General features: G+C 43.2%; 1 protein-coding gene across 1 annotated transcript in view; it reads left to right on the top strand.

Moving 5' to 3' along the window:
- The window catches only part of CACNA1B (calcium voltage-gated channel subunit alpha1 B), a 1,091,759-nt gene that overhangs the window by 510,620 nt on the left and 554,019 nt on the right, over window positions 1-27,120 (top strand). The gene's annotated exons all lie outside the window — the stretch shown is intronic.

Here is a 27,120-nt window from a genome sequence, read left to right as displayed (position 1 = left end):
CAAGATGCTTGAACATCACCATGGTCTCAGAGTCACCATAGGGCCTTATAGATATCTCACACCCTTTCCTACTATTATGCTTGCACCATCAGTCATACTCTACATATGCCCCTCCATTCAGTTACAGGCTTCCACTTAAGTTCTCTATGACATTGACCCTTGTCTTTCTCTTATGTGAACTAATAGTACAATCACTCCTGGTAATGTTGACACTACTCCTTTCAGCAGTATATTTTGGCTGGTGTTGTTAAGTCGATATGTAAGCGTGATATGCCACTCATATTGGAAGATTCGGTGGAGTAGTCCTTCAAGTGGATCCTGGACAAGTGTTTACATCAGTGTTGTATTTGTATTGCATTTGTATAGCTTTTACTGCCTCTCATAAGGAATGGCACGGTATTGAAGATGGGGTACGTCATTTGAACTCCTACCAGTTATCTGCATTACCGTAAAACAGACACAGTAACTTACCACCGGTTAAGAATTTTGGTTACCGCAAGAAGAATAGAAAAATAATTTTCAGGAGACAATTCCCACTTTTTACATACAGATTTAACTTCCAGAGCACTGTTTATGTCATTCCTGTGAGCATTACTCTCATAACTTCAGGATTCTGTTGCCATCAGCTCTGTAAGGCCCAGGCAAAGATATTAAGTCTTAATTGATTTCCTATGAGCAGCAGTAAGAGTGGCATATTTACAGTTATGTGTGGTGCAATATCGATGAGATTAGATTCTAATGCTGCTCTTCACACAAGTATTGCACATAGGCTAAGGTTGTTTTTTATTTTCATAATCCCCAGACTACTGTTGACATGATGAGAATGTAAGATACTATAAGAACCTCTTTACCACTACCCTGGTATTAAACTGATAATACAACATCTGGTAAATACTGATTCTAGAGAGTGCATAATTGGCTGAATGCGGTATTACTCCCCGTTTTGAGGTTTGATGCTTGGATTGAGGGTGACTTTCGGTATTTGAGTTTGCTCTCTCATTCAGCCCTGTTCACATTTCACCAGGTTTTCTCTGATGCAATATGAATGTGGGCAAATTGCAGAGATACAGTTTGGTACTTGTAATACCAATTTGGTGGTAAATTCACGTTGAACCCCCAACTTGGTTGGAAAAAGGCTGGAATGAGTTACCTGGTTGTGCCAAATCTGTCGATTGTATACCCTAATGAACACATTGATTTTACAACTGGAGATAGTATTGCCAAACACTGTAGGCATTGGTTACTGTAGAAAAATAGGGCAATCTCAAAAAAGTTTGAGAAACCCTATGGTAATTCCTTTCAGTTGTTCCCACGCATTGATTTTGTCATTCATGAGCGCCCCAAGTCTCTAAGAATGCCTCTTCTTTAAACCTTAACAAAATGATTATTCACGTGCTAGGCTACAATTAACAGAACTCTTTTGAGTGCCAGACTAACTTGGGAATTGTCTCTATGTGAACCATGTAATTGTTGTAGAAAAAAGTTGTGTCTTACTTAGAGGTGAGTGCTTTAAATCCTATACAGTCCATACAATTCCTTTGGATATTAGCCTGCTTTTCGATGTATGTCCTCATACAAGATTCCATAATGGAGAACTTTGCTAAAGCAAATTACTCACATTGATCCCCTTTGGCAGTTTTTTATTTAGCAATATTTTTCCTGTCACAATGAACATACTGTAAGAAATTCTTCTCCTAAAATTGTTTTCAATGTCCCCCACATTCTCTTTAAATCAAATCTTGAGCCTTCCCCACATAAACGGAAGATGTTACTTTGAACCTTCATCAAATCTAAGCCTTCTCTAACTCTAAACCTACGGGAAGTACTGTCATAGGTGATTGTAGTATTCTGTTCTACAGCTTATGATCGTGTGATACTGGACAAGTCTTAAAAGTAACAAGATATAGCAATTGGTTTTTAAGTCTGAAGTTATTTGTTGTGGGAGTAAAGAGAAAAGACTGTACACTGATGGAAATGTTTATTTGTATAATGTGATATGACGCGCAATCGCAAATAAAGAGTTTTTAAAAAAAACTCTAAACCTAACATTTAGTTAACCTCTAACCTACTAGTCACTATTTGACTTACCTTATTTAGGACAGTTAGTATAACTAACACTTATGCGTACCTTAAGGCAAGCCCCGTTCTTAACTTAATCCATGCCCACTCCAACAAAATGCTACATCCTGAAAATAGCCCTTGGGTCTTAATGCTCAAAGCAATCATCAAAGTGGCTCAGGAACATTTATTTTTTATTATGTTTTGGTTGTACCAGATTCTCGGCATTTAGGATAATGATTACTGGGTTGGCCACAGGGCCTAACTGGCCGTAGCGGACACCAGGCACCGGGCACCGGGCGTTCCCCAGTGGGGCACCAGTGTGCGGGCCGGCTTTAGACCCCTGGGGGCCGTTTTCGTTACCGGGGGCCGGTTTTGCAGCGTAGCCACAATATTGGCCCCCAGCAACAAAAGCTGCACATAGCTTTCCTTCCGCTTTCACCCACCTGCCCCATGCCCCCCCTCCCCAGACACCCACCCCGGGCCGGCTGGGCTCTTTGTCAGGGCTGGTTTTGTTTCCCAGTCCGCCATTGGTTGGCCATCATTGTGCAATCTCATACTTTTTATGTAATTTCTACAATTTCTGGGGAGATGTCGAGCCTAAGTGTGATGTTGCTGCTTTTAAGATTCCTAGAATCATTGATTACCATATTTAGACCTAGGTGTAATTTCTGTGAGATGCAAGCAAGGTAGTAGGGAGTTAAAAACATGGCTGTTCGATCATTAAACTAGCAAGATCTTTTCTCTAGCCGGAAAGTCAGAGTTGTCCATCAGCGGCATGAGACCTTTGGGTGATATGTGCACTCAATATATATCCCTGATTTGATGGTGGGAACATGATATGGAGTTAAAGACTGCTCGATGGCCTATAACTGTTGATAAATGCCCTCTTACCAAGTTATTGTCATGAACCACCTATATAAATACACAAATAATTGACACCCGTAGTGTACAATAGAATAAACAAGTATTGTGCGCTCATTCTGCACACACTTACTTAACATAAATTACCAAAGAAGCAATCTTTTCTATGACAGTTACAGATATATTCACCTTGCCTGTCAATTCTGTAAATTCACCTGTACTAAAGCCTCCCCCTGTGCTCAGTATTCAGTGTTAGCCAGCAAGTTTCTTAACAAACAAGAGAACGGGTCTCTGCATTTCTCACGAATGATACTGTAGCGATTTGATGTCGCAGCCAAGAGAATGACATGCTGCATTGTTCTATAGGGTTTGTTGAGCGCTAAGTAGTTCTGGTTACAATGAACAAGACATAGATGAAAAATTGGCTGGTGATAGCGGTATAAAGGAGAAAAAGGGCGAGTGAGTCAGTAAAGAAGGGGATCCAGTTATGATCCAGAGACAAATGACCTCTGAGAGGAGCATTTAGTCTGCTTCAATACATCCTGGAGAGATTCCCAAAGGGGTGTATTCTCTAGGTAATTCGCTTGGCCACCAAACCATGGCTTTTGGTTATATAAATATGTAGGATTTGTCCCTAAATTTATGCCTCAATTGTGTGATGAAGGTGTTTGGGCGCTATGTTCCACATGGCACTGTGGGAGATGCTCTTGTATGTGTTAGTGACATCACTTTCATCTTTATCTAGGTCTACTCTTTGCTTGTTTAAATAAATATCTGAGCACATGGAGACAATTCACAAACGTCTTAACGTGTGTGTGCCCACACATTGGGGAGGCTTACAACTGTGTGCCTGATTCACACAACTCCAAAGCCTACCTTTAAGGATCTACAAATTTCGGAAACTGTGCACTTAAATGTACACTTTTCACATATGTTCCTGGTAGGATTCTGTTTTTCGTAGTCTTACGAGTGTGGATTCTCTGTGTTACAGACAATCTCCATAGGTTGAATTAAAACAATACAGAGATTTGGAAAATATGTTTTTCTTGTTTTCTTTCATTGAAAGTAGATTTTTCATGAAGTCCATATTTCCCGCCACTGTATGTAAGAATATCCCCGCATATTGCACCCCAAGTGCATTTACGTGAGGGAATTGTGTTGCTTACATTTGTGAGTACCCGTATTTATGGCTGTTGACGTCACTTTGTTTGCATTTCCTCGTGACACTCCCCTGTGCCAAGCCCACACCTACTCCTAGGCTTGTCACATACCGAAATTCTGCAGTTGTAGTAGAAATTTAGTAGCCATAAGCAATGCCTCTGTATTGCACAACTGGTTGAAAATCATGATAGTTGTACAATCTCACTTTCAGAACTGTACCATGCTTTAGAGCGATTTACGCATGGAAAGGATTTTGAAGTTAGATGGAGACATATGGGCCATTCAGGTGGTACATTTGGTTGTACCTTGAGACTCCCCGGCCACCTACAACCGTCCTAGGATATTATTCCAAATTATTTTGGTACTGAGGAGGAAAAACCTTGCATTATAGTTGTTAGGCCACTCTTCTAATTGCAGTCATTCTTGTTCTCCTGATGTTCCTTTTTTCCAAGAGTTGTCAGTGAATATCACAAAAGCACAGTAGTAACCTCAGGGCACTTCCCCCGGGTTGAGAGGTTCAGAGGTGGGGTAAGATCTGTCTCACCAACCAACATCTCCCCCCACATCCGTTTTTGTAGTTAAGTCTCTATGCTGTTATAGAACAAATTGGACCACATTTATTAATACCATTGTCCATCTGGAGGCCATATTGGGTGTGGGTATATTACTTTGTGTTCTATGGGAGAAGGCAGGAGTTGGTTGCTCTCCAATCCTAAGAAAGGATTTGCATTTGCCTCCATTCAGAATGACTTGCAGCAGACCCTGGATCTCAAGCCACATGGTGTTCAAGTGGTTTAATGTTTGTGACATTTAGAAAATGTGAGGACTTTGTGGAGATGTGATGCTTCCACTTGTAGAGGGTGACATTGGCTGCTCTTCTCGAGAAGGTGAGCACAGGTTGCAGCCACTCCTGGAGAAGCCATGAAGGACCAAGTACCTTTTTCAGGGATTAGAGGTCAAAGAATGTTTACGGCTTTCTTCCTCCAGCTTAATGCAAATAACCCTAAAAAGTGTCTTAAGCTCTGTTTTTATTCTCAATGCTCTGCTTCACACTTAATAGATTTGTGCTTTAAAAATACATCGACATTAGAGACATCCCCTCCTGATACTACTTGGCTCTTTTACGTAATCACGTTCCTGTAGTTTGAGACACATTCTCGTGCCTTGGTTTTGAAGAGTTTTCTGCCTCTCAGTAAGATGTTTTTGGTAGGCCAGTTTAGACTATGCTACATTAGTGCATGTGTGCCATTACCAGGCTACTTTTAAGCTCCAATCAGTGTCAATTTGCATGAGGATTTTCTGGAAATGGATAGTGGCAAACTGACTCCCTTCTACAAGTTGCAGCTTTGTGGTGCAAATGCTAGATCTGCATTGAAAACTATTGAGATTCTTGAGTTTCTAAAGATGGCAGAAGGAGGAATCCAAGGACTTTTTAATAAGTCACTTTCTTTTGTAACATGTGTAAAAAACATAATGATTCCATAGGTAGGGATGATTTAGTCCTTGATGATTGAAAGAGAAAGAGAAATGATGACTTTTCAAAACAAACTTGTATGTGTGAGGAAGTTGCTTGTACACTCATGTTGCACATGCTTCTCCTTTTTTTTAAAACACACAAATGCTGCTTAGCACACAGAATAAACACTACTTAAGAATTCTATGCAAACACTAAGGCCCTGAGTTCGAGGTTGGCCAAAGCCGTTATCGGTCCACACGCTAGATTACGAGCATTTCTCTGGTGGCCTTTTTTTACATTCCCATAGCGGTGCCTGAAAATGGGCACCACAATGGGAGCACCAAAAACAGTTCCTGCACGGCATGGACCATAAAGCCCATGCGAGCAGGAACTGTGGTGCATGTGCACAGGGGGGGCGCATGCACCCCAGGGCGCTGAGGCACATGGGGGCCTCCAGGGCCCTCTTTGTTTCCTCTCCGCCATGGTTTTCATAGCGGAGGAACTGCCATAAAAACGGTGGTGGAGAGGAAGCTCGTAATATGCTTGGCGGGACCGCAGCAGTCCTGCCAAGAATACTGTAGCCTCCTGACTGCTGCACCACCGCCAGGGAACAGCATTTCCATGGCAACTGCGGCAGAGCAATGGCGGTCTGACCACCCTAACTGCATAGGATGGTCGGATGACCGCCACCATCTCATCCCTTTAAGTCTAGCGGGATGTGGATCACGAGACTCGTTATAGAGCCCTTAGTATCAGTTGATTCTATTCCATTTAGCAGTGGCCATCTTGATTCAGAGCATTTACTATAAAACTATCTCACAAAAAGATGACAAGTGAGGACACGAACGTTGAAACGTGAGAATCAAGGTTAATGAAGTAGTAAAAATTGGGGGTGATAAAAAAATATCTAGCAGGCAAATGGCAGAGAAGAGTCGAAGTCTAACCGAGCAGATCAAAGTCCAGTATTCCTATCAGGGCGTTACGACAGATCGCTTCCTGGAAATCTATGGATGTATCCCCGAGGCGTGTTCTTTCTGATGGATGGGGTGGTGAGTCGGGCTAGGTCACCATTTGTCTTGGGATCGATCTTCAGAGTGCTCTAGCCGGCTCCAAGAGGCGTTGCCATGCTCTACCAGTTACGCCTCTGGGGTCCAAGTGACGTAGCGCTTCTTGGATGCGATGACTGCCCGCCCAATAGATGTATCTCTGGGCATGGTGCCCAGGGGATACACAGGGAAAGAAAACTCAGAAGTGCTCGGCTCTCTCCCTCACCCCAGGCATCCTGTGGTCTAAAACAGGTCCCCTCAGACGTGTCTGCGCGTCCATTAACGGCCTGCAAAGATTCCCCGCTACCTGCAGCTACACTATTGGTAACTGAGCCCAGTTTGATTGATTGATCGGTGGCGGCTGTATGAGGTCATGCTCCATTCATTGAGTTTCAGCCTCGAGCCATGGTTCAGCTCCACACAGTTCTACAGTCTTGCACATGCCTAAGATACAGATTTAAATCCCCTTTCCAGAGTACCCGCTTTCTTTAGCAGTGGTCATGGGTGTACGTCACTACATTTTCTGTAGCTGAATTTTGGAGAAGACCAAAAGATACAGGAACAAGGTTTTAATATTTGTATTATTTTTTTGTAAATATAGTTGTTGCAGTTCACATTCCATACTTACATTTCTCAATTCCTACACACCACCTACAACACCTAGAACGTGAGGCAAATGATTAAAACATGTGAATGAATCTTAGGGAAGTTTCACACCTCTGGTACAACTAGTCACCACCACCGTTCTACCTTCACCAAAATAATTTACAAGTGCTGCAGCCTGCGACAGCCTCCCCGTCTCTTGAATGTGTGTATCGAACCTGTTCTCTATTGTACTACATCAGGGAGACTCTCTCACCCTATTATCTGCTCACCCTATCCTCGTCATACATGCAAATACTGCACGCACCTACCTAAACGTGTAACTAAAGAGGATTTTCAGTACATGAGACTTCTAGTGTGATGCATGCCATGAAGGGATGCAAGGTAACTGAATATTGCAAGCCAGCGAATAATGACTTTGGGGTCCTGGGAATGTTAGTGCGAAACAGGAAGCGTTTCCGGAAGCTTGTGCATAGTGAACTGAGAAAGTAAAGACAGACTTTTGACTGCACAAAACGTACAAATCTATAAATTGCTAAATTGCCTTGTTCACTGAAATAAGGGATGCATTTGTTGTGTCAGCTAAGGAACCACAGATAGGCATATGCGGAAAGAACCCAAATCCTGCAACTCAGAGCAAACAAACATGTGCAAAGATACCTCCTCCTACGATCTTATGTTAAGTAGTTGTACAATATGTAAGGATAGTACGCTTCAAATGAGTGATAGAGCTACAGCAAAACCTGACTACATAAATTAAGTTAAAAAAATATTTGCACATTTTAATATGCTTTCTTTACACACTATTAGCTCCAACCAGCATGTCAGATATGAATTGTTAAGGTACAGAAGGGCATAACGTATTCCAGTCCTTCCTGCACTTCAGCAGAGAATGTAATGTGTCCTGTATTCCCTGCATTTACTTCCATAATGTGTGTCTGACCTGTCATGCCAATAAGAGACATTGGATAATCTTTAACTCAATTAATTAATCAGTATACCTTTATTTTAATTTTGGTCTGGTTAGGCTGAACCTGGTTCAATTGCGAAGATATTCCCATGCATCAAACTTATGAATAAAATGGTAATTTAAAGACCGTGGGCCTGATGTAGGTGGCTAAATACCAGTCGGTAACGGTGGAATTCGGTAAATTTCACCGTTACCGACCGGTATTTAGCCATTCCCAATGTAGGCAAGGAATCGGTAAATACCGATTCCTTAATGCTCTTGTATTTAAGGAATCAGTAATACCGATTCCTTAAATGCAATGTAGGAAGCACATTAAAGAGTGCTTTTGGGCCTTAAGAATTCAAGTTGGTGGTAATTACCGATTTCCTTTAAAAAAAGCACTTTTTTGCTTTTTTAGAAGTGCCATGTGGCACACATCCATGCCCTTAGGGCATGTATGTGCGCCCCATGTGCACATATGCACATTTTAGGGGTGCAACAGGGTGTCCTTTGGACACCCAGGCACCCTTTAAATACCTCCCGGTATTACCGATTCGGTAATACCGAATCGGTAATACTGAATGTCTTCACATTTATTCCTATGGGCCTTCAAGCCCATTGGAATGAATGGGTAGGTATTCCTTATTACCGAATCTCAATTATCGATTCGGTTATAAGGAATATTAAGTATTAAGGATTCAGTATTTTTTACCGTATCTTTACCTACATAGGAAATAAGGATTTCTTAATACCGAATCTGTAAAATTCGGTATTAAGAAATCGGTATTTCACATTTACCTACATCTGACCCTGTGCTTGGGGATTTAGACCTCTGAGGCTCACCCTCTTGGTGAACCACCTCAGATTTCTGGCGTTCTCTCAGTTGGGCACAGATTTCGTACCTACAGTTCTCCGGCTGACACAAAAGGAGTTCTTTCGCGTACAATGGTCATTGTTGACCAGTTTCCCACATCATGGTGGCTTGATGAGGTGATTGGCAATATATTTTGTTTTTCAAGACAATCTCTTCCAAAAAGGGATTTGATTTGGGAAAAACCCCTCAATGCCTCTGACTTGCTGAACGTTTTTTCCAAGCGCATCGAGGATAGCGTTGTGTTTTCCTGCCCAGGGCACCAGAATTTAGATTCCTAATTTGCACTGTGAATTATTAGAATTTGTTTAACTCTTAGGCTTTCTTCGTACATTCTACTCTGTGATACTGAATTTGGAAGTCTTAGATTCAGGGCATGAGCATTGCTGGGGAAATCTTGTGTCTAGGAGAGTTCAAACACTATGAACTGTGACTGGCAAGGCCCCGGGAAACAGGATCAATAGGGAATGGCTTGGGTCAACAGTACTTGTTCACAGAGCTACTTTGACTGTCGATGGGTTCATCCTGGCCCTTCAGTGTCCAGTGACTCTATAGAGAAAGCACATCATTCAGGTGTTGGCATTTTGAGACTCATGTTGCTAGCATTCCTGTTCAAGATGTTATGGATTGGTTGATCAGTGGGAAAATAGGGATTTTCTCTTGCAGGCAAACGGGGTAAGCCAATGGTTGACTCTGAAGATCAGGATCATTGTCTTGTGGTTGCCTTCGTCCTGCAGTGTGAGCTATTAGCACAGAGGATTATGTTGGTCACTAAATGTGGCAGTTCTTGCTCCGTTAATATGAATGACTTGCATCTGAAGGGTCCTTTCTGCAGGCTCAGGTAGAAGTTGAATGACTTTTAGACATTTGAAGAGGTTAGGATAGGGCGGATAACCCCAAGGTGGTAGATGGACATGTTATCCAATGAACTGACCTAGTATGAACTCATATTGAGATGAAGTAATGAGCCACATCCCATAAAAACAGCTTTGAACTCTTAGATGGGTCTGGTCTTCCATGAGCCAGTGCTTAGTTCTTTTTGTTATTTGTTTAGATGTTTTCAGGCTATAGAGAAACTTCTCTGGTACATCTTTTATGAAAATGAGTGTGTCTTCATTAGATCTCTGCTGTCAGGCTGTCTGTGAGCGGATCTGGTTTGGCTGACTCAACCCCACTACAATCCCTTCCTGAAGTCCAGTGCTGTGGCTTGGATTTGCCTCTCTGGAATGGACAATACATTAGCTTAATCTGATTTCTGGAGCGATGATTGATCCATCTGTCATTAGCTTTGCGTGCCTCTCCTAAGGACTTCCCACATGTTGATTGGTCATCTCTGTCACATGATCTGACTGGCTGAGCTTCCTGCACATCTGCAAAGTTTTTATTGATTAACTAAGCTGCTTCCACTAAAGAATGTACAGCACGTGTGAAGTATTAAGCGACCACATATTCTACACAATGTTATATTCTTTCTTAATGTTCTGAACTCCCCTTTTTATCACACTAGGTCTTCTCTGTTATCTTAAGGGGTGTCAAACTTTTTGTTCCACCTTCAAAGTTCCACGTTTGCCCTTCGCAAAGGTAACAACGTTTATTCGTACATTGTTAGATGATTTTCACCATCTAGCAAGATTACATCTTCACTCTAATTGAACCTGCCATGCTCGAAAACACGTGCAGATATTTTCCCTGCAAACTTTCCTTTTGCAAAGATTTTCTAATCACAGTGTCGAATGTTTCCAGAATGTTTCTTTGAAATTAATTTTTGCTGATCCCTTCTATTCACAACGGCATCGCACAAGTAAAGATCAGTACATTTTTCCTATGAAGTGTATTTTATGTAGGACGTTTTGTTACTGTTTACCATGGTTGCCTTCAAGATAAATTATTTATGACAAAAGTCACACCTTTCCACCTGAAAGCGGAAAAGCAAAACAGTTTAAATTTTTTCCAATAGACCTTTGCAAAGGCCGCCAAAATCCTTTGCACACTCAAGTGATATGCATCTTCCAACTCCTCAAGCCTATTTAATGTGGGCCCTATGTACCAGCTACACGGTACTGGGCCATCTTAGTGCTCATTAGCCAGTAGCCTGGAATTAAAAGTTACTGTGTGGGCTGATTTTTCCGGACATAAAACTGCATGGAATCCCCCTGGCAATTCTTAAATACTAACAGGCAGGTGGGGCATGCCTTAATTTTGTTCCACCGCCTCCTGTAATGAGGACACTAGTAAGCACCCTCATGACCAATGACTGGAAGTTATTAGATTTACAAAGGTTTTTAACTTATTGTAAAATTGTTACAATGGGCCAGATCCATAAAGCATTTTGCATGACTAAGTTTCTTTGAGCATCTGAGTTCTATTGTACACTTGTCGGCTCATCACAGTTATGACTATTAAGGTATTTTGCAGCAATGGTGTACGCTGCACTCCTTTACTGGCTGCAACATTCTAAGTGTGAAGCCCATTCACAAGCTATCAACCTATATGTAAAAAGCAGCCATGAGCTGTAAACTTGAGGGGACGCAAAGTCATGGGATATAAGTAATGTGAGCGTCTCAGTCATAATACAATTAACACAGTCATATCCCAATGGCATGTGATGTAAACCTGTGTGTGCAGTACCATCATAAATTGTAAACCTGTGCCTATGGCACAGTCATAAACTACAAACTCATGTGTACTGCTCACTGTAAACCTGTGTATGCAGCGCAATCATAAACTATAAACCTGTGGGCGCTGCACCACAATAAACTATAAACCTGTGTAAGCAGCACAATTATAAACCATAAACGCGTATGGGCCACCCCACAAAAAACTTTAAACCTGTGCATGCGGCACAGTCATAAACTATAAACCTGCACGGGCTACACCACAATAAACGATAAAGCTGTGCATGCGGCACAGTCATAAACTATAAACCTGCACGGGCTACACCACAATAAACGATAAAGCTGTGCATGCGGCACAGTCATAAACTATAAACCTGCACGGGCTACACCACAATAAATGATAAAGCTGTGCATGCGGCACAGCCATAATGTATAAACCTGCACGGGCTACACCACAATAAATGATAAAGCTGTGCATGCGGCACAGCCATAATGTATAAACCTGTACGGGCTACACCACAATAAACGATAAAGCTGTGCATGCGGCACAGCCATAATGTATAAACCTGTACGGGCCACCCCACAAAAAACTTTAAACCTGTGCATGCGGCACAGTCATAAACTATAAACCTGCACGGGCTACACCACAATAAACGATAAAGCTGTGCATGCGGCACAGTCATAAACTATAAACCTGCACGGGCTACACCACAATAAACGATAAAGCTGTGCATGCGGCACAGTCATAAACTATAAACCTGCACGGGCTACACCACAATAAACGATAAAGCTGTGCATGCGGCACAGCCATAATGTATAAACCTGCACGGGCTACACCACAATAAATGATAAAGCTGTGCATGCGGCACAGCCATAATGTATAAACCTGTACGGGCTACACCACAATAAACGATAAAGCTGTGCATGCGGCACAGCCATAAACCATAAACCTGTGTATTCTTCACCACAATAAACTGTAAACCTGTGAATGCAGTGCAGTCTTAAACTACAAACCTGTATGTACTGCACACTGTAAACTATAAACCTGTGTAAGCAGCACAATCATAAACCATAAACGCGTACACGCCACCCCACAATAAACTATAAGGCTGTGCATGGGGCACAGTCATAAACCATAAACCTGTGTGTACTTCACCACCATAAACCTGTGCATAAGGCATAGTTATAAACTATAAACCTGTGTGGGCCACTCCCACAATACACGATAAACCTGTGCATGCGGCATAGTCATAAACTATAAACCTGTATGGGCCACTCCCACAACACACTATAAACCTGTGCATGCAGCAAAGTCATAAACTATAAACCTGTATGGGCCACTCCTACAATACACTATTGCCCACATGCATCAAGCATTTTTGGAATCGCAAACGGTGCGATTCCTTAAAATCGGCCGATTGCGATTCCAAAAATGCTTTTTGGGATGCATCATTGCTTTTCCATGAAAATCGCTAATTTTGCGATTTTCAAAAATGCGATTGCATTTAAGGAATCGCAATTTTGCGATTCCTTAAATGCAATGCATCATTCTTTGAATACATTGCGATCTTGAAGATTGCAAGTGCAAATTACCACGAGGGTGAACCTCGTGGTAATTTGCGAAAAATGTTTAAAATGCCCAAATTAGCATTTTAAACACTTTCATGTTACAGACACACATGTCCTTAGGACATGTGTGTGTGAAACATCCTTTTTAAAAAACATTTCAGGGGTGCAAGGGGGGGTCCTTTGGACCCCCCCCTGCACCCATGAAATGCATCAACATTTTGCGAATTCCAATTTGCGAATTCGCAATTCCCATTGATTCCTATGGGCCTTTTGGCCCATAGGAATCAATGGGAATTGCGAAATCGCACATTTGAATTCGCATAATATTTGCGATTCGGTAAAAATTGCGATTTTTACCGAATCGCAAATATTATTCACTTTCAATGATGCATCCCGTTTTGCGATTCCATATTTGCGATTCGGTAAAAATCGCAAATTTGGCATCGCAAAACGGGAGTTTGATGCATGTGGGCATAAAAACCTGTGCATGCAGCAAAGTCATAAACTATAAACCTGTATGGGCCACTCCCACAACACACTATAAACCTGTGCATGCAGCAAAGTCATAAACTATAAACCTGTATGGGCCACTCCTACAATACACTATAAACCTGTGCATGCAGCAAAGTCATAAACTATAAACCTGTATGGGCCACTCCCACAATACACTATAAACCTGTGCATGCGGCATAGTCATAAACTATAAACCTGTATGGGCCACTCCCACAATACATAATAAACCTGTGCATGCGGCATAGTCATAAACTATAAAAACCTGTGCATGGAGCACATCCATAAACCTTTAACCTGTGAGTACTTCACCACAAAATAAACTGCAAACCTGTGCATGCGGCACGGTCATAAAATATGAATACACGAGAACAGATAAATGTTATAAGTTCATGTGTATTAAATAAATATGAATGGAGCAGGTACATAAACCACAACTGTGGAAGTGCAAAAGGCATGAATGTTATACATGTCCATGCAGTACAGAAATACACCTTAAATGCATGTGAAGATCGTATGTAAGGTATAGTCATGTGTAGTAAATATGTGTGCAGCACATACATAAACTGTGAGTGTTGTACAGTAAACAGTAAACCTGTGTGTGCCGCATAGTCATTCACTTTAAATTAACATGAAGACAGAAACAAGGTATAAACGTGTGTGCATATCACCTTCAAATGTGGAAAATGTGTGCGCTGCACAGTCGTAAGCTGCAAATGTACGAGAGTTGCACCATCGTTACCTGTAATCCGGTTGACCCAGCAGAGTTTTATATGCTGTGATATGCTGGAAATGTATGTGTAGCAGCCATGAACTATAAGCATGTGCACTTGCACCACAGTCATGCACGGTACATGTCTGAGTGCAGTAAAAATGTGCTGTAAACCTAAGGGCAACAAAAGGGATGATGGACGGAGCGTTTGAGCAAATCAAACACTCACCCCCAGTCAACTGATCGGGGTTTAATCCATCACCATTCTTTAGCTCACTCAGCCACCCCAGTTCAGACATGGCCATATGCAAATCAGTCTGACCCTGTGCCTCATGGGAACAGTCCAGCCCAAAATGCCAAGCCATGTCTTCCCTGGACCGGAAACAAGCATCCTGGGACAGGTTTCAGATTCATAATCCTCATCAGCAAGGCTATCTTGAATCCAGTGGCCAAGTGAGCAAGGGACTCACGTCTGAGCATACGCTGCCAATTTAGGGCAAACAAAGCGAAACAAAAGGGGATGATGGACGGAGCATTTGAGCAAATCAAACACTCACCCCCAGTCAACTGATCTGGGTTTAATCCATCACCATTCTTTAGCTCACTCAGCCACCCCAGTTCAGACATGGCCATATGCAAATCAGTCTGACCCTGTGCCTCATGGGAACAGTCCAGCCCAAAATGCCAAGCCATGTCTTCCCTGGACCGGAAACAAGCATCCTGGGACAGGTTTCAGATTCATAATCCTCATCAGCAAGGCTATCTTGAATCCAGTGGCCAAGTGAGCAAGCGACTCACGTCTGAGCATACCCTGCCAACTTAGGGCGAACAAAGCGAAACAAAAGGGGATGATGGACGGAGCGTTTGAGCAAATCAAACACTCACCCCCAGTCAACTGATCTGGGTTTAATCCATCACCATTCTTTAGCTCACTCAGCCACCCCAGTTCAGACATGGCCATATGCAAATCAGTCTGACCCTGTGCCTCATGGGAACAGTCCAGCCCGAACTGCCAAGCCATGTCTTCCCTGGCCCGGAAACAAGCATTCTGGGACCGGTTTCGGATTCATAATCCTCATCAGCCAGGCTATCTTGAATCCAGTGGCCAAGTGAGCAAGGGACTCACGTCTGAGCAAACCCTGCCAACTTAGGGCGAACAAAGCGAAACAAAAGGGGATGATGGACGGAGCGTTTGAGCAAATCAAACACTCACCCCCAGTCAACTGATCTGGGTTTAATCCATCACCATTCTTTAGCTCACTCAGCCACCCCATTTCAGACATGGCCATATTCAAATCAGTCTGACCCTGTACCTCTTGGGAACAGTCCAGCCTGAACTGCCAAGCCATGTGTTCCCTGGACCGGAAACAAGCATCCTGGGACCGGTTTCGGATTCATAATCCTCATCAGCCAGGCTATCTTGAACCCAGTGGCCAAGTGAGCAAGGGACTCACGTCTGAGCATTCCTTGCCAATTTAGGGCGAACAAGGCGAAACAAAAGGGGATGGTGGACGGAGCGTTTGAGCAAATCAAACACTCACCCCCAGTCAACTGATCTGGGTTTAATCCATCAGCATTCTTTAGCTCACTCAGCCACCCCACTTCAGACATGGCCATATGCAAATCAGTCTGACCCTGTGCCTCATGGGAACAGTCCAGCCCGAACTGCCAAGCCATGTCTTCCCTGGACCGGAAACAAGCATCCTGGGACCGGTTTCGGATTCATAATCCTCATCAGCCAGGCTATCTTTAATCCAGTGGCCAAGTGAGCAAGGGACTCACGTCTGAGCATACCCTGCCAACTTAGGTCAAACAAAGCGAAACAAAATGGGATGATGGACGGAGCGTTTGAGCAAATCAATCACTCACCCCCAGTCAACTGATCTGGGTTTAATCCATCACCATTCTTTAGCTCACTCAGCCACCCCATTTCAGACATGGCCATATTCAAATCAGTCTGACCCTGTACCTCTTGGGAACAGTCCAGCCTGAACTGCCAAGCCATGTCTTCCCTGGACCGGAAACAAGCATCCTGGGACCGGTTTCGGATTCATAATCCTCATCAGCCAGGCTATCTTGAACCCAGTGGCCAAGTGAGCAAGGGACTCACGTCTGAGCATTCCTTGCCAATTTAGGGCGAACAAGGCGAAACAAAAGGGGATGGTGGACGGAGCGTTTGAGCAAATCAAACACTCACCCCCAGTCAACTGATCTGGGTTTAATCCATCAGCATTCTTTAGCTCACTCAGCCACCCCACTTCAGACATGGCCATATGCAAATCAGTCTGACCCTGTGCCTCATGGGAACAGTCCAGCCCGAACTGCCAAGCCATGTCTTCCCTGGACCGGAAACAAGCATCCTGGGACCGGTTTCGGATTCATAATCCTCATCAGCCAGGCTATCTTTAATCCAGTGGCCAAGTGAGCAAGGGACTCACGTCTGAGCATAACCTGCCAACTTAGGGCGAACAAAGCGAAACAAAAGGGGATGATGGACGTAGCATTTGAGCAAATCAAACACTCACCCCCAGTCAACTGATCTGGGTTTAATCCATCACCATTCTTTAGCTCACTCAGCCACCCCAGTTCAGACATGGCCATATGCAAATCAGTCTGACCCTGTGCCTCATGGGAACAGTCCAGCCCGAACTGCCAAGCCATGTCTTCCCTGGCCTGGAAACAAGCATCCTGGTACCGGTTTCGGATTCAAAATCCTCATCAGCCAGGCTATCTTGAATCCAGTGGCCAAGTGAGCAAGGGACTCACGTCTGAGCATACCCTGCCAACTTAGGGCGAACAAAGCGAAATAAAAGGGGATGATGAACGGAGCGTTTGAGCAAATCAAACACTCACCCCCAGTCAACTGATCTGGGTTTAATCCATCACCATTCTTTAGCTCACTCAGCCACCCCAGTTCAGACATGGCCATATGCAAATCAGTCTGACCCTGTGCCTCATGGGAACAGTCCAGCCCGAACTGCCAAGCCATGTCTTCCCTGGACCGGAAACAAGCATCCTGGGACCGGTTTCGGATTCATAATCCTCATCAGCCAGGCTATCTTGAATCCAGTGGCCAAGTGAGCAAGGGACTTACGTCTGAGCATACCCTGCCAACTTAGGGCGAACAAAGCGAAACAAAATGTGATGATGGACGGAGCGTTTGAGCAAATCAAACACTTACCCCCAGTCAACTGATCTGGGTTTAATCCATCACCATTCTTTAGCTCACTCAGCCACCCCAGTTCAGACATGGCCATATGCAAATCAGTCTGACCCTGTGCCTCATGGGAACAGTCCAGCCCGAACTGCCAAACCATGTCTTTCCTGGACCAGAAACAAGCATCCTGGGACCGGTTTCGGATTCATAATACTCATCAGCCAGGCTATCTTGAATCCAGTGGCCAAGTGAGCAAGGGACTCACGTCTGAGCATACCCTGCCAACTTAGGGCGAACAAAGCGAAACAAAAGGGGATGATGGACGGAGCGTTTGAGCAAATCAAACACTCACCCCCAGTCAACTGATCTGGGTTTAATCCATCACCATTTTTTTAGCTCACTCAGCCACCCCAGTTCAGACATGGCCATATGCAAATCAGTCTGACCCTGTGCCTCATGGGAACAGTCCAGCCTGAACTGCCAAGCCATGTCTTCCCTGGACGGAAACAAGCATCCTGGGACCGGTTTCGGATTCATAATCCTCATCAGCCAGGCTATCTTGAATCCATTGGCCAAGTGAGCAAGGGACTCACGTCTGAGCATACCCTGCCAACTTAGGGCGAACAAAGCAAAACAAAAGGGGATGATGGACGGAGCGTTTGAGCAAATCAAACACTCACCCCCAGTCAACTGATCTGGGTTTAATCCATCACCATTCTTTAGCTCACTCAGCCACCCCAGTTCAGACATGGCCATATGCAAATCAGTCTGACCCTGTGCCTCATGGGAACAGGAATAGTCCAGCCCGATCTGCCAAGCCATGTCTTCCCTGGACTGGAAACAAGCATCCTGGGACCGGTTTCAAATTCATAATCCGCATAGCCAGGCAATCTTAAATCCAGTGGCCAAGTGAGCAAGGGACTCACGTCTGAGCATACCCTGCCAACTTAGGGCGAACAAAGCGAAACAAAAGGGGATGATGGACGGAGCGTTTGAGCAAATCAAACACTCACCCTCAGTCAACTGATCTGGGTTTAATCCATCACCATTCTTTAGCTCACTCAGCCACCCCAGTTCAGACATGGCCATATGCAAATCAGTCTGACCCCGTGCCTCATGGGAACAGTCCAGCCCGAACTGCCAAGCCATATCTGCCCTGGACCGGAAACAAGCATCATGGGACTGGTTTCGGATTCATAATCCTCATCAGCCAGGCTATCTTGAATCCAGTGGCCAAGTGAGCAAGGGACTCACGTCTGAGCATACCCTGCCAACTTAGGGCGAACAAAGCGAAACAAAAGGGGATGATGGACGGAGCGTTTGAGCAAAACAAACACTCCCCCCAAGTCAACTGGTCTGGGTTTAATCCATCACCATTTTTTAGCTCACTCAGCCACCCCAGTTCAGACATGGCCATATGCAAATCAGTCTGACCCTGTGCCTCATGGGAACAGTCCAGCCCGAACTGCCAAGCCATGTCTTCCCTGGACCGGAAACAAGCATCCTGGGACCGGTTTCGGATTCATAATCCTCATCAGCCAGGCTAGCTTGAATCCAGTCTCCAAGTGAGCAAGGGGCTCACGTCTGAGCATACCCTGCCAACTTAGGGCGAACAAAGATAAACAAAAGGGGATGATGGACGGAGCGTTTGAGCAAATCAAACACTCACCCCCAGTCAACTGATCTGGGTTTAATCCATCACCATTCTTTAGCTTACTCAACCACCCCAGTTCAGACATGGCCATATGCAAATCAGTCCGACCCTGTGCCTCATGGGAACAGTCCAGCCAGAAATGCCATGCCATGTCTTCCCTGGACCGGAAACAAGCATCCTGGGACCAGTTTCGGATTCATAATCCTCATCAGCCAGGCTATCTTGAATCCAGTGGCCAAGTGAGCAAGAGACTCACGTCTGAGCATACCCTGCCAACTTAGGTAAACCTAAGTGCAGCACAGCAGTGAGCTTGCAAAGGCTGCACAGTCACCTACCTGTGAGCAGCACCCAGCTGTAGTCTGGTCGGTGTGGGACCCACGACAGCCCCTCTGTGACCTTTTGTATTATGATAACTTATTCACTTCAGAGACCTAGAATTGGACAAACCCATGCCAGATGATCAGGACTTAATGGTTTCTGGAAGATGGCTCTCGTCCTTCCCGGATAGAACATCTTGGACAGGTTCACAAACAAAAACCTGGAAAGGTGTGATAGACTGGGTTGAGCGGAACATTCCTTTATCTCGTGGGTGCCGCATTGACCACAGGGCCTGATTGATGCCAGATTTTCAAGGTAACCCCAACTATGTAATTGATCTCTACTGTAATTACATTTAAATACATGTATCTTTCTAAAATCTGGCATGAATCCAGCCCTCCTGGCCCTACAATGAAGACACAGGCTCTACTTGATCACCATATGTTGAAAATGTAGTGGGCCTGAAGAACGCCAAGAATGGCAATGTATTACTTAGCAGCTGAAACAGATTCATTGTACTCGTGACACTTGATCAAGGGCTAGAATCCCCATAACAACACTAGGGGTTCTGCAGTATTAGAATGCAGGAGCTCAGCTTTTTATGGCGTGAACCATGCAGAGCCTTTCCATGTTCTTGCGCGGAACCTTCTGTGCACTGCGGAGCAGAAGATCCGTTTCCTTTAAGAGAAATTGTCTAAGACTTGGAACTGCAAAACCTCTTCTTCCTCTTAGAAAACACCGTCCTGTGGGAATGGCATTACCCTACTGTCCCCGCATTGTGAGCTGTAGAAACGTCAATGGTTCCTTCAGGGACTGCGCTTACCAACCCACGATGCAGTCACCGCCTGCGCTCTGCTCGGCGCTCAGGTGCCCAAGATCCCTCCTGTGCCCCAACATGATTTACGGCACCAGAGAACCTGCTCAATAGTTTCTGGATGCTGCATTAATCACCAGGTGCCTCATTGCTTTATGTTTTTACTTGGGATGTATTTTGAGATCCATATGTCCTAAATATTTCACGTCAATTAAAGCTGTGCCGGATACTCGGCTGGGGACACCATATTGATTGTTGGTCACTTTCAGGGGGGGGGATCACTTCTCTTGTAGTGTCTGCCCAAAGCCCCACCCGGGCTTTCGGATAATGCTTCCAGTCACCGACATTTCACGGCAGTAGAGCAGTCGGATTAGTAAATTGGAAGGGAAAAATGCAGTGCTTGGATTGGGTTGTGGTTCCAAGACATATTTATTTCTATTTATGAATTTTGTGCAAGGCCACATGTCTTCTTGAACTCTTCAGAGCTCAAGGAGAAAGAAAGATTTAGAAAAGCTTTTAGAGTGTTGTGGTTGGATTCAATGGAGGAGGTTGGTCATGATTGAGAAATAATTCGATGCCAGATTTTGAAGACTTCTTTGTGCATCGTCCTGATGGTTTTGCAAATGATTTGGACCCAGCTTGATATGATCACATGCCTCTTTGGGTTTTGGGATCATCAAAATTTGACTTGCAGGAGAACACTATCCTTCCAAAACCCAAGACTTAGCGTGACACACAACTCCAGAAAAACTAGTTTACTGAGACCCAGAGGAACAGACATCTTTTCCTGAGATCAAACACAGAGATACCCTCGTTTAGTTGGTAGACAGGAATGAAATGTACTTTACCTGTGTAATTAAGTCCCACTGACGAAACAGATGATGGATCGAGGAGCTTTGGGAAGTCGCCTACGTTTTCTTCGTGAAGACTCTTTTTTAATGACCGAATCTGTGAACCAACACATAGATAGGCGCAATGATCACTGTATTATGGAATGCATAACCCAACCCCAACGCAAGGCAAAACAAATAAGAGGCATACAAGGTAACAAAGACATAACCATAAAACTCTACTGAAGCAGAAACCGGGGTGGAATTCTTTTACATGACCAAGACCACAGTGGTAACAGGCCGGTGGCTGCCAATGGACCCATGATACGTGTAGCAGCTTTTGCTAGACCTGAGGTTGTAACTAACAATATTTCGCAAGCCTGGACTTGCAGAACCACACACAGTAGACATACTGTTAGCTCAAGCACATTGCCTTGTCTCACCTTTGCAATGTCATATACGTCGACAATTTCCTCGTCTTTGTTTATGATTACAGTCGGCAACATTACCTTGTGTAAAGGTTAATTGAATGTAGTGTTATTTAATTGATGTTATATGTTTATATTTGGTTATGGTTAGTATTAAGGTCTTCCCAAGGAATAAGGTTAGGGTAATGGCTGCTATTTTTTTTTAAATGTCATTGGATTTAATTAAATTAATATAATTAGATATTTAAATTGACTAGGATTAGACCCAACATTAGCCTTATGGTAAGTGTTCATTTCTTTAATTCAATTGTGACAATTAGGTATGTAACATTGGTTAAGTTCAACATACTTAGGTCTAGATGTTACATTTTAGGATACTTACATGCACTTAATATGAATACTTAATATTGGTTAAGGTTAGTGTGAAGATAATGACCCGTGGATGTAATTATTATAATGAGGTCTTGGTTTTTAGGAAATAATATTGTTATCGTTCTATATTGATTGAGAAGTGAGCGGCTTGTGAGGCATGAATAACAAGACAGTGACTGAAGGGGTATTTTACTACATTCTACTAACATATTTCAGCACCTCGTCAGGGGTAGTAAGCGCTATATATAGTAAACACTGGTATTTTCTACCACTGAAGCGTTGCTGAAGTGGCGCGTGGATGGAGAACCCCTGCCCCATAGCATGCTTACAAAATTCGACCACTGTTATGTATATGATGTTCCAATGTGTCATGCTGTTTGTCACACAGTTTTACAGCAGCCTGCCATGCAATATGTCGAAAAATCTGTGTTATAAAATTGTCAGAAACTGTCATGCAATCTGTCCGGCAATATGTCCTGAAATGGTTGTGCATTCGGTTATACAGGTGGTCAGGCAGGTGTTTGTGCATGTGGTTGCATAGCGGTTAAGTGGGTGGTCAGGCCTCTGGTCATGCCAGTACTCATGCTTTAATTCATGCAAGTGCATCTTTTATGCTTAAACATATATCTGTGCTGGCAGTATATGCACACAAACCAATTTAAGTGACCGTGTGAAAACTGGACGGCTTTTATAATAGAGGAACCTATGGACAGTGGTTATTAGTTCAAATGGGATCAAGGCATGAATGGGCAGCCGGTGATGTTTCTTTAGCATGGAAGATTGACAATTGAATATGGGAGCTGCCTGCTCAATTTATTGCAGGAACCATACTTCTTTCACAAGCAAAAACCTACAAGAACACAAAACAGACAATACTGTATCTTGAAGGGAGCAAGAACCTCTTATATATTGGAGGTACCTTAAGTTAGAGCAGCTCGTGACCTCTTGGCCCCCACAATGTCTAACATGTCTCACTACTAACAGGAAACTCTCTAACCATCACCACATTATTTGCATATAGAGTATGGTGTCCTTATACATATTTACTTCTCTGATTACCAACACCATGAGTGCCTATACACATAATACTTGTAATGGTAGTATATGTAGAGCTGTGTATCCCTTTACGTTTGATATACATTCCAGAATGTAAAGAATTGTTGGTTGAGAATTCGAGACTACTTGAGTCCGTCTCACATAACTGAGGGTCACTGGGTAGTCGTGAGGATCATAACTAGAAAAAGTAGAGGCCCGGCCATATTCAATTGAGGTATGGTGTCCAACCTACCTCAATCCTTGAGGATCAGAACTAGAAATAGTAGAGGTCCGGCCATATTCAATTGAGGTATGGTGTCCAACCTACCTCAATCCTTGAGGATCAGAACTAGAAATAGTAGAGGCACAGCCATATTCAATTGAGGTATGGTTTCCAACCTACCTCAATCCTTGAGGATCAGAACTAGAAATAGTACAGGCACGGCCATATTCAATTGAGGTATGGTGTCCAACCTACCTCAATCCTTGAGGATCAGAACTAGAAAAAGTAGAGGCCCGGCCATATTCAATTGAGGTATGGTGTCCAACGGTGTTGACTGTTGTAAATGAACCATTTAAAGCAGTAACAGTGTTGTCCAGATAGTGTAACCATCCCCACGTTATGTCTCGCGAAAGCCCTGTTGACAGAAATCTTCAACATTTAATATAAAAGATAGACTGATTCTTTCATTGTCATGATTTGTTATTTCACCATTAACACGAATGTATGTTCACATCACAGACACTACTCCACCACAGTTGTTTCCACAGGGTGCTCAGCTTTTTGAAAAAGCACACAAGTGTTGAGTCTCTTATTAAGGTCTCAAATCTTCAACTCTAAAGTGCCTTCCAGTTGGACATGTATTATTACATTGTTCTTCAGACCAGTTTTGTAATGTAAAGATGCATTATTTGTTTCCCAGTGAGGCATAGTGCTAATGGCTCTGCCTGCAACAAGCTGATGCTCCACAGAATGAACAGCATATGAACTCCCTTGTAAGACTTGGCCTGTTTATTCCCAAGCAAACACGCAACTGCGCAGAAGTCAAAGATGTATGGGACGCCTGGGACTTCTGTGTTTTGCCGTAGAGTCTGGACTAGTTCCCTCCCCGAGAACTCCTCGGGCAAGGCACTGCTTGCAGCCACATTGACTTTGGAAGTCCTTTAGTTTGATTCACATTGTGTTGATTTTATTCTGGTGTAAATAGGAGGTTGTTTCGGGTAAAACAGTCTTATTGTTTATTTGGTTTGATTCTAGGATAGAATTGTGTTTGCCAGTGCTTTTTTTGATTCTGAGATAGAGAGAATGTATCCATACTTTGGTTAGATTCTGTTGTAGATGTAAACGACAGTATTTTGGTTTGTGTTTGGGGTACAAGTAAGGTTGTGGTTTGTTTTGTTTATAGGAATTTGTTGGTGCTTTTGTTTGAAGATTGTGAGTAAGTCAGTGTTGTGATTTGATTCTGGGATTGAAGGGGTTTGTCTATATTTCAGCTTGGCACCCGGAATGAGCTCCATTTATCTTTGCTTTGGTTACATTCTGGGGAGAAGGGGCTATTCTGGCTTGCTCTCGCTTTGTCATAGAAGAGTGTGCTGATGCTTTGGTTTTATTCCGTAGAAGTAGGTTGTTGGTGTTTTGGATTTAGTCTGTTGTAGTTGGAGTCAGTCAGAACTTTGGCCTGATTGACTTGATTCTGAGTTTGAAGAGTGCCGTCTGTGTTGTGGGTTGATGTGAGTGTAGCAGGGAGGTGGTAGATGGCATTTTTTTAAAATGTGTTTATTTATATTTATTTTGTTTTCTTTGATATTTCCCCCAGTATTTCAATAGAGAAGCACTTATAGATACAATTGCTATGGTCATGTATACACACTGTAATAAATAAAATAAAACAGAGACCCATAAAGATATAATCAAATAACTTATATGTAAACTATGCAGTAACCTATATGGATGTGAAGCATAAAAGTATATATAAAAAGGGAATAACTTAGTGTTACGGCCTAAAGATGATTACAAACAAGAGGCGTATAAAAATGACACAGCCTGCTATAGAAAATCCAACATGGCTCAAGTGAAAAAAATTAGCAAAGATTTTAAAGATGCCTTAGTAAGTTGGAAAAGGGACGGTTTGATCTCTAGAGATGAATTCGCATTAATAAATAACGAATTCCCCATCCTGCCCACAATATACTATATCCCTAAAGTGCATAAAAATATTTCACCAGTGCCAGGAAGCACAATAATATCAGCCAAGAAAAGCCTTGTTGAAAATACATCCAGATATGTTGATTATTACTTGCAAGAATTCGTTACTATCCTACCATCCTACATTCGGGGTACTATTGATTTTCTGAATAAACTTTACAATCAACCATGGTCCAGTGATATTCTGTTTCTAACTATGGGCATTACTGCCTTATACTCCAGTATTACCCACTCTGATGAATTCAAGGCTGTTGAGTATTATCTTGGAATAAGACCGATTGAAATGTGTAGCCATAAGAACATGATTCTTAATATGATGCATTGGTGTTTACAAAAAAAAATCAAGTTTGAAAGCATTTTTCAACAGCTCAGGGGTGTGGCTATGGGGGCAGGCTTGCTCCCCAGCTATGCATGCCTTCATGTTGACTGGTGGGAGGAGCATGTCTTTAAGATAGTACAAAATACAGATTGGATCTCCCATCTGGTGCAGTGGTGAAGATACATTGATGATGTTTTTGTCATATGGAGAGGCACAGAATTACAGGTGGAACAATTTGTAAGAAAAATCAATGCCTATAGTACTGAGAAGGACCTTACCAAACATGTTTATGGAAAGAGGTTACAAGCTTTCACTCGTACAAAACCAGAGAAATTCAGCAGTTGTAGTTAGCTGGGCTAATTATAACTTGTGCACCCGCAATGCACTGCTTATGACCTCACATATTATATCACTCATGACATGTGACATCCCGATGACATCACTGATGACATCTCAAATGACATCACTGTGATGCCCAAATTGGCAGACCAGGCGCAGAGTGGGTCATAATCTTTCCATGCGCCACATGTGAGTATTTCATTGTTGGAGGCATTAAGTTTGAAATATCTCCATGTCATGCATTGTTCAACGGCTCTGAGACAACTGAAGATTTCTACATTTTCAAAGTCTTTGGGGCTTTCCAGTTTAACCCTTTCGATGCTGATGACGAGCTCAGCTCGTCATGATGCACGGTTGAGCTGTGCTGATGACGAGCTGAGCTCGTCATGAAACAATGGAAATGGGCATCATCCAGCACCGGAGGGGAAAACACCTAGCAGCGAAGGTGTTAAGAAGTATTCGTGTCATCTGCGTATTTATATCATGTGAGCTGAAATTCATTGATCATTGCCAGTATTGACTTCATGTAGATGTTGGAAAGCATGGGTGAGACGACAGAGCCTTGAGGGATTGCTGCTTTTGTGAGGTAATGTTTTGATGAGAAAGAGGCAGTATGGATGACATTTGTTCTGTTTTGAAGGTAGGAAGTGATTCAGCTGTGAGCAGTCCCCTCTAAGGCTGCTTCATAGAGACTTTGGATTAGGGTGTCATGGTCAACTGTGTCTAAGGCAGCTGAAAGGTCCAAGAGAAGCAGTGCAGTGAGTATTGAGGTTTGCCTCGGGCAGTGATACACTTTTGGAGATAGTGGTGTGCAGTGAGGTACACCTCAGGCAGCGTGATGCACCGTGTAACGAGATATATGTGCCAGATAATAAGAGAGAAATGGCTTTGACTTACAGAGTTGGCAGAGAAACATGTTAGAGAGCTGGATATATGTTGGGCAGCCAGAGGCATATGAATATATGATTTTACCACGAATACAAGTTCCACGCATGGCAATACCACGCGAATTTTAGTTCGCAAGTGGCTTTACCACGCTGGAATTTGCAACGAAGGATTATACCACGCATTTTAACGTCCTTTAAACACAAATAATAAAGATTATTTTCTTACCTGACACCTTCCTGTCTTTCACCAGCAGCCCGTACTTCCATCCACCATCGAAACAAGCGTCAAAACACGTCTGCCAAAATTTAAAAAGGACTGCTATTTTGACGTAACGGCACGTCTTTGG

Source organism: Lissotriton vulgaris, chromosome 5, assembly GCF_964263255.1.
Source record: "Lissotriton vulgaris chromosome 5, aLisVul1.2, whole genome shotgun sequence".
Classification (NCBI taxonomy): domain Eukaryota; kingdom Metazoa; phylum Chordata; class Amphibia; order Caudata; family Salamandridae; genus Lissotriton; species Lissotriton vulgaris.
Note: the sequence above shows the minus strand (reverse complement) of the source record. Positions and strands in the feature narration are given on the sequence as shown.